Here is an 8,936-nt window from a genome sequence, read left to right as displayed (position 1 = left end):
TCCTCCTTATCTTTCATTTGGGGATTGTTTCTTTGTCTTCCCATTGTTTGTGAGACTCTTCTCGTTCACCTCAGCTTCTTATATTGATCTGTTCTGGCTCCCTGGGTTTGTGGTATGAACTTCTTTAGTAGAATAGCAGTGAGTTTCAATGGTGCTGTTTCCTTGATCTCCCAAGCTCACTGGTCTTTGGCTGTCTTTTAAGTTGGCTTTGTGTTTGCCTTTGGGTTTTGATTGTTGTTGAGTCTTTCTTTGGTGGTTCCTTCCCACCAGCTTGTTAAATGAGGGTCACTCTGTCCACCACCTCCTGTATTTTGTTGTGCTGGTGACGGCAGGTTGTGTTTAAGCTGGTTCTTCTGTGTATATAAGGTTTAAAGAATTCTTGTTCAGTTGTTTGTACTGGGTACTGTCTCTACTGTTTAGTTGTATTTCCAGATAGGTCCTGGATTGAGGTTTGTGTGGTTACTACTCCCTCCTTCACCTTCTTCTGTTGTTATCTGTTAGTGGTTTCTTTGTTGTTGGGTTTCCTCTTCCAGTGGGTATTCTGGTGTTCACCTCTTCCACGTATTCTTGTTGCAGCACTCTTCTTAGGGTCTGTTCTTTGTTCTTTCAGTTCTGCCACAATCCTTGGTCCCTATTTTCAAAAATGCTGAAGTATGTTGCTTGCTTGCTTCTCTATTCCATAGATCAGTCAGGATTTTCTCCCCTGAGCAGAGGAAAGCCAAATCTGCTCCTTCCTACTCCGACGCCATCTTAGCCCCCCTCTATTTTTTAAACTCTTCTTAGGGTTTTGATTTGATTTAGTCACTGGCTCTCTCTAATTCTAGACTGATCTGTACTTGATCTTACGACCTCTTATGGTGTTCTCTTAAGAGCTTATTCTAGTTATGTCTTATGATTTGTGATTTAGTATTTTTCCCATATATTACTAGTCAAGGAAATGTCATTTTTTTCCTAATTTTGACTTAATGCTGCCATCTTTGTACTGATGAAGTACACAAATGTTGGTGTCAACATAGGAGGTGAGTAAATACCTATACCTTTGTTTCTAGAAACCCCAGAAAGGTTGCTTATAAACATAGCCAGAAGAAGATTTATTGTCCAAGTTATTACCTGAATTTGGAAGCCACAAGATTTGGAGAAATCTTAAGCAGTAAGGAAGACTGAAGCCAAAACATGGCTGGAGACAGTCTAACTGCAATCAGGTTTGGGAATCTGTGTGATATCAGCTAGAAATATTTTCTGAAAGAAATAGAGATAGAAATAGAGATAGATAGAGGTAGAGATGAAGATCAAGATAGAGATAGATAGAGATAAAGATGATGGAGAGAGAGAGAGATTAGCTTTTTCAGAACCCTGTACTAGTACTGCTTTGAAGTATTTCTCTCATTAGCCTAGGATTTATGTACAAACAACATGATCAAAGGTTGAGAATGTGGAATAAGAATAAGGATATGTCACTTAGTGAAATAAGCCAGGTGGTGAAAGACAAAGACCATATGATCTCACTTGTAAGTGGAACCTAAGCAACAAAACAAACAAGCAAGTAAAATATAACTAGAGACATTGAAATTAAGAACAAATTGACAGTAACCAGAGGGGAAGAGGGAGGGAATAATGGGGGGGGAGGAGGAAGGGTTTTCAGGAACATGTATAAAGGACACATGGACAAAACCAAAGGACGGTAGGATCAAGGGTGGGAAGTGGAGATGGCTGGGGTCAGGGGGAGTGGTAGGGGATAAGTGGAAACAACTGTTCTTGAACAACAATAAAAAATGTGAAAAACAATAAAAAGTTAAAAAAGGAATGAGGATATGGACTTGAATAAAATGGCAACACTCTTATTAGTCAATAATTTCTTCATTATTATAGTTATGTAGAGAGATCATGGTTGAGAAGGATTAAGGACTTATAACTGATGTCCTTGATAGATAGGGATCACCCCTTTTTTCATTTAGTCAACTCTTTATAAGTGTTACTTAAATTGATTTCAAATAAAAACAGAAAGTAAAATCCATAAAAAGTTGATCTTCAAAATAGGGACATATTAATTATAACAATAATAACAGTTACCATCTTTTGAGTAGCTACTATGCACCAGAACAAGGATAACTTATTGGCATATAAACCTTAATTTCATCCTCTTAATGACCTTGCAAAATAGGAGATATTATCACCTCATTTTTGTTGAGGGAGGAAATGAGAAAGAATACATAATTTTCCATAAAGTACAAAACTTGTAAGTAGTGTCAAAGTTTCTACTCTCTCCTCTAACATAAGCCATGGCTCTTATCTCTCTAAATATGGTCCTAAGAAATAATTCATTGATTTTTTTTAACTTTTCATTGATTTAATTTTTAACACATCTATTGAGCACCCACTATATGTCAGATACCATGCTATAATTATGGTAGTAAATCAGTAAGTAAGGGACTGTTAGAACAATTGATAACCAAGGATTTTAATGGGAGAAAATCAACAAGTAAACAGGAAATCAAAGAGCATCATAGTAAGGGTTGTTACAAAAATATATACTGTTGGGGAAATAATCACAGTGATTTTTAAAAATAGGCATTAAACACATATATACAAATTATACACACACACACACACACACACACACACACTCTGGGCATATAGTTAAAAGAAACAAAAATCAATTTACAGTGAATTTTCATTTTTCATTTTTTAGCTGGGATATTAATTGGTCATAGTGAATGTAATCAATATATTTTTATGACTTGAAAAATGTCACCCAATTCTTACCAATTAGAATATTTGAATGTCAGCCAATTAGAATATTTCATTGCTTGTTGATCTACCACTTGCTCATAAAGACTTTTTTGGGGGATCTTGGATAATATATGTCAATCTTAGCTATTTATCAATTACACTCTAGATAATTATTAATTTTCTATGTCTCAGTTAAATAAAATTCCACCCTCAGTTCTATTCATTCTCATTACCTTTTTTTCTATACAATCATATTCACATCCCCACTTAGGTCTCCCAAATCTGTATCTTCACTTTACTTCAGTTGAAACCCATGGGCATATTTTTAATTGTTGATGGTCTTGACAGCTCTGACATATATTTTACTTACCAATGAAATTAACTTACTTTTCCCATAAGTTCCTTTGTCTCTAGTCATAAAAATAGTTGTGACATCATCATTACTTGAATTTCTATTGAGAAATTACTCTATATTTTTTCAAAAAAAGATTTTATTTATTTACTTATTTTTTAGAGAGAGAAAGAGAGGGAGAGTAACATCAATGTGTTGTTGCCTCTTGCGCACCCTACTGGAGACCTGGCCTGCAACCCAGGCATGTGCCCTGACTAGCAATAGAACAGGCAGCCTTTTGTTCTCAAGCCACTGAGCACATCAACCAATACAAGAAACCATTCTCTCTTACATGACACTGCCATTATCATATTTCATCTAATTTTAAGATGCTAGTTAGTATGACTTGTTTTTATTTTACTTTACATGAACAATTACAATTATGTAATAATGCAGTGCTATCTTCTTACTTATAATACTATTTTATATTTAAAAAGGCATTGATTTTATCATTAAATTTTTGCACTTACATTAAAAGCAAACTATGAAAAGAAAATAACTTGTTTAAGTTACTTCTACTTAACTATCAAGTCATACATTTCTGAACTACTTTCAGAATTGAAAATTGTTAATAATGCCTGTGCTTTAGCACTCAATTGAGTTCTAGAGTGACTGTGATGTAGTATCTATAAAAGAACTAAAAGTCATTGGTACTCAAATCTTAAGCCAACCAATTTTTTTGGTTTGTTTTAAATAATGAACTTTATTTTTTAGAGAGAACTTATGGTCAGAGCAAAACTGAATGGAGAGTACAGAGAGTTCCTTGTCCTCTCACATATACAACATCGTCTATTACCAAATCCCACAACACAGTAGTACACATTACCATCAATGGCTATACATTTACACATAATTATATTGCCAAGTTCATGGTTCACTATTGGTGATGTATATTCCATGGAATTTGGCAAATGTAGTCACATGTACCCGTTAAAGCACACAAAGCATTTTAACTGCCCTAAAAATTCTGTATGCTTTGCCTGTTAATTCTTCCCACTCTCCTAACTCTTAGCATTCATTGGTCTTTCTATTCTTTCTTTCACTTTGCTTTTTTCAAAGTGTCATATAATTGGAATCATATAGTACGTAACCTTTTCAGATTGACTTCTTGAACTTAATGATATTCATTTTAGTTTCTGTTATATCTTTCCATAGCTTAAAACTCATTTATTTTTCTTATTGAACAATATTTCATTGTATGAATATACTATAATTTCTGTATCCATTCAGCTACTGGAGGATATCTTGGTTACTTCTAAGTTTTGGCAATCACTAATAAAGCTGCTGTAAATATCTGTGTGCAGGTTTCTGTCTGGATATAAATGGTTATCTTATTTTGGTAAATACCAAGGAGTTTGATTTCTGGCGAGTAGGATAACAGTGTGTCAAAGTGGGTATGCCATTTTGCATTTTCACCAACAATGAGTAAGAGTTCTTATTAATCTAAATCTTTGTCAGTGTTTGGTGTTGTCATGTTTTGCATTTGAGTATTCTAATTCAGATGTGTTGTGGCATGCTATTGTTTTAATTAGAAATTCCATGATGATATTCGTGCTGAACATTTTTGCATATGTTTATTTGCCATCTTTATATCTTTGTTGAGATATATGTTCAGATTTTGCTGATATTTTATTTGTTTACTTGTTAGTTTCAAGAATGCTTTGTACATTTGGGACAACATTTCTTTATCACTTGTGTATTTTTCAAACATATATTTTCTTTTAGTCTATGGCTTGTCTTCTTATCCTATTGACATTTTCCCCCAGAAAGCAAATGTTTTTAACTATCATGAAGTTAAGTTTATCAATATTTTCTTTCATGGATCATACCTTTGATGCAGTGTTTAAAAATTATCATACTCAAGGTCACCTAGATTTTCTTCTATGTTATATTTTAGGTGATTTATAATTTTGCATTTACATTTAGATGTATAATCTATATTGACTTAATTCCTCTTTGTCTGATTCTAATTTAGGATAATATTTATTGACCTACTAGAGTTAGAAAACATTACCTCTGTGTTTTTCTTATGAAAGTGATTATAGAGAATTGGTATATATTTTTTCTTAAATGTTTGGTAGAAGTTAACAATAAACCCAAATGGACTTTTTGCTTTCTTTTTTTTGAACATTATTAATGGTTGATTCAATTACTTTTATAAATATAAACCTATTTAGGTTGTGTGTTTTTCCTTGTGAGAGTTTTGGAAGATTGTGGCTTTTAAGGAATTTTATTTCATCTCTTTATATATTGTGTGGGCATAGAATTGAATATAGGATTCCTTTATTAAACTTTTAATGTCAATGGAACCTCTAGTGATACAATTTTTTTCATTTCTTATTAGTAATTTGTGTCCTCTGTCTTTTATTCTTAGTCATTCTAGAAGGTTATTGATTTTATTAATCTTTTCAAAGAACTCACTTTTGGTTTCATTAATTTTTCTGTTGATTTTTTATTTTTAATATTATTCATTTCTGCTTTAATCTCATTTTTCTGATTACTTTGCATTTAATTTACTGTTTTATTCTAGCTTCATAAGGTAGAAGCTCAGATTATTGATTTTTGTATCTTTTTTTTCTAATTCAAAGCTATGGATTTCTCTTTAAGCACTTTGTGGTTGCATCCCACAAATTTTGAAAGTTGCATTTTAATTTTATAAATTTGTTCAAAATATTTATTAGTTTCTGTAGGAGACCAGTCTTCATGGCATGGGCTCAGCTCCCACTCAGAGATGCACAGGACCCATGCCCACAGATAGGCTCTCCCATAGGGAATCAGACCTGCAATGTGCCTAGGCTGCTTAGAGTCTTACTCTTGCTAAAAAACTCCCTCACCCTGAATTGAGGACATTTACTGCAAAGTAACTTCCTAAAATCCATGCTAAACCTTCCAAGGATAGGTGTAACCAGTTCAACCACTTTTGCCTTTTCATTTGCAAATATCCCTTTTTGTGATGTGATTACCAGCATTGGCTCCTTTTGTTTTCTGTAAAAGGTAACCACCTAAAGTGAACCTGGGCGTAGTAAATGAGGACCATCATGTAATGTGTCAAGAAACCCAATAAAAGCTGGTCACAGCAAGGGCCAAGGCTTTTGCTCCCCTTGAGAGAAAAGCCATGCTGTCCCCTTTCCTCCACCAGACTTGGTAGTCCGTGTGAATGTCTCATTTCATCCATAATGACGTGGACAATGAGGGTCGGTGTCTGCATCAAGTTTCTTTTGAAGTTTCTCCTTTATTCCATGTGGTATTTAGAAGTGTGTTCACTCTCAAAGTATTTGGGGATTTCCAGCTACCCTTTATTAATTTCTAGTTTTATTATATCATGTTCTAACAGAAGATGTGATACAATTTCTACACTTTTAAACTTGGTAAGATATGTTTTATGACCCAGAATATGGTCTATTTGGTGAAGGTTCCATGTGAGCTTGTAAAGAATGTGCTGTTAGATGAAGTCATCTCTTGATGTCATTTACATCCAGTTGATGGAAGTGCTATTGAGTTCTTGAACCAACTTTTCAGTTACCAACTGAAGATATGCTGCTAAACAAAGCTGATCTACCAACCTACCAAGCAATCTTTTGATTCTTAGGGATAACAGTAAATGAGAACTCAACTTTGGTCTCTGAGATTTCATTCCAAGCCTCTGACAAATATTCATGAGTTGTTTTTGGTGTTGGTGATTTTCACAGTTGAACATGATTAGGCAATGACACTGTCAGACAACATTTTCCAGACTTGGACATATCAAATATATTACTGGGTATCCTTTCTGGTGCAGTGCTGAACATTATCTAGTAAACTTCCATTCTATAGATTATTAGACTTTATTGAGGAATGCACATTTGTCTTTCTGTTATTTAAGCTATTATACATCTCTAGTAAGGTAGAAGTTAAGTAGTTAAAAATACAAAGCAAGTAATTCTTATTTCTAGAAATAAAAATGCATTTTGTTTGAAAGAAGCAAAATTTCAGGTGAAAATATAGGCCCACTCATTATTTGTTATTGCTTTAAAAGATATTAATCACTTTTGCATTTATTAGATAATAAATTTCAGTCTTCCAGATTACTTATGTATTTATGTTTCTTCTTCAAATTCTCCTTTGAACTGGTCTTATCATCTTAAATGTTTCTTAATTAATAAATTTAATAAATGTGAGACATGAGTTCATTTTTCCCCAGAAGACAATTATTTAAGACCTTTACTAACAGGTGCTTGCAGCTTGTTGACTTTTTTGAAAATACCAAGTAGTAAACTTTTGAAAAATTGTTTCACATCTGGTCAAGTTGAGATTTATCTTTACAAGTGTATTGAGAAAAATCAGAAAAAAAACATGTTTGTCCTTATGAAAAAGAGATGTCTTTACATAAAAATAGTAAAAACTCGATGCTGCATAGAATGCTGATAGTTCTAGTCATCTGATAAAAAAAGCAAGCACTTAAAGTCTTATGCTCTAGTCTTTTGTTCATTTCTTATTGTTGGAGTTTCATATTCATTTCTTCTTGTTACATGACTAAATTGGCTCACAGTAGAGATAGTAAGCCTGCATTTCCTCAGCCCTGCCCTGCTCAGCCCCAGGAGCCAATGAGTTCTCAGCTGGTGGATCAGGTACTCACATCTCTTTGCAGTTTTGTAGTTTAGAGTTTTCTGGATGTCTGCATCAGTGATTGAGGTTGCGGAGGTACTGATGTTGAGGTGACTGTTGACCTTGGGTCTCAGCTCTTTGATTTTCCTTATCCTCTTCACTTAATCCTCTCTAGGGTGTCTTTAGCAAGGACAGACCTGTGGATTTGTGGTCTGTACCTTCATATTCTGTCTCACTGGTCTACCTTGGTCTCCTACACCCTGGTTGCCACCATCCTCCATCACTTCTCCCTGCACTGGAGGGTTGGAATACTGAGGTCAACATCCATAGGATCTCTTCACATATTAAGGTGGAATCTTTGCCTGCAGTAGGGCCAGAGCCATTGGGTCTGACCTTCCCAAGCATTCTCTGACCCCTCATTCTTTTCCCCTCTCCCACTATTCTGGTAATTCTGCTAGTAATTGTGTGGAGGACCGCTGCAATGTGGATAGCGTCTATAAGGGTTATGGTCTGCTGCGTATTTACTGCCTTGCACTGGAACTCCATTAGGGCCTGCAAATGTTTTTGCTGCCTCTGCACACTTTTCTCTTTCAATTATCAGACTCCACAGCCTCTCCATTTCCTCCACTTTGAAGTACCAATTTGAAGGTACTTCCTGAGGTTATTCTTCTTTATGGTAGTCTGGTGGACAAATACACCTTCCTTGGTGTCATTCCTGTTGAAACCATATCAGTTTCTCACACCAAACTATTTTACTGTTCTAAAAGAGCTTCTTTGCAATGTCTTTCTTGTTCCTGCTGGCAGGCGCCGCTGATGCGAGGCCGCTGGGGCCTCCACTCCCTGCACCACTGCTTGTAGTGTGGGGTTTGGTGGGGGTGGGGGCGGCTGCTGGGTCTGGGCTTCTCTGCTCATGGTTGCAGTGATGGTGACTGGGACCAGTAGCAGAAGCTATGGCTCCTCCTGGGTGATGGTAACTAGGCCTGAGGTGGTGCAGCTACTCAGGGGTCTCTGAGGTCCACTCTCTGCTCCCACGATGATGGAACTGACATGAGTTCATTTTAAACCTGTATGTTAGTCATAACATTACCCTTTTGAAAATTATACTTTCATATAATTAAATCATGACACACCTATGCTTCAGTGATTATGAGACACTGTATATCCACTAAGATTTCATGAATTTTATTTCATTATTATTTTTTTCTTGACTTGAAATTTATTGGTTTGACAC

At 35.2% G+C, this 8,936-nt stretch overlaps 1 pseudogene; it reads right to left on the bottom strand.

Moving 5' to 3' along the window:
• Positions 1-7,780: 7,780 nt before the first annotated feature.
• Positions 7,781-8,617, bottom strand: LOC123825836 (annotated as a pseudogene).
• Positions 8,618-8,936: the final 319 nt, after the last annotated feature.

This window comes from Phyllostomus hastatus, unplaced genomic scaffold, assembly GCF_019186645.2.
Source record: "Phyllostomus hastatus isolate PE091 unplaced genomic scaffold, TTU_PhHast_1.1 phas_contig_65, whole genome shotgun sequence".
Taxonomy (NCBI): domain Eukaryota; kingdom Metazoa; phylum Chordata; class Mammalia; order Chiroptera; family Phyllostomidae; genus Phyllostomus; species Phyllostomus hastatus.
The sequence above is the reverse complement of the archived record's forward strand: the minus strand, read 5'-3'. Positions and strand labels throughout refer to the sequence as shown.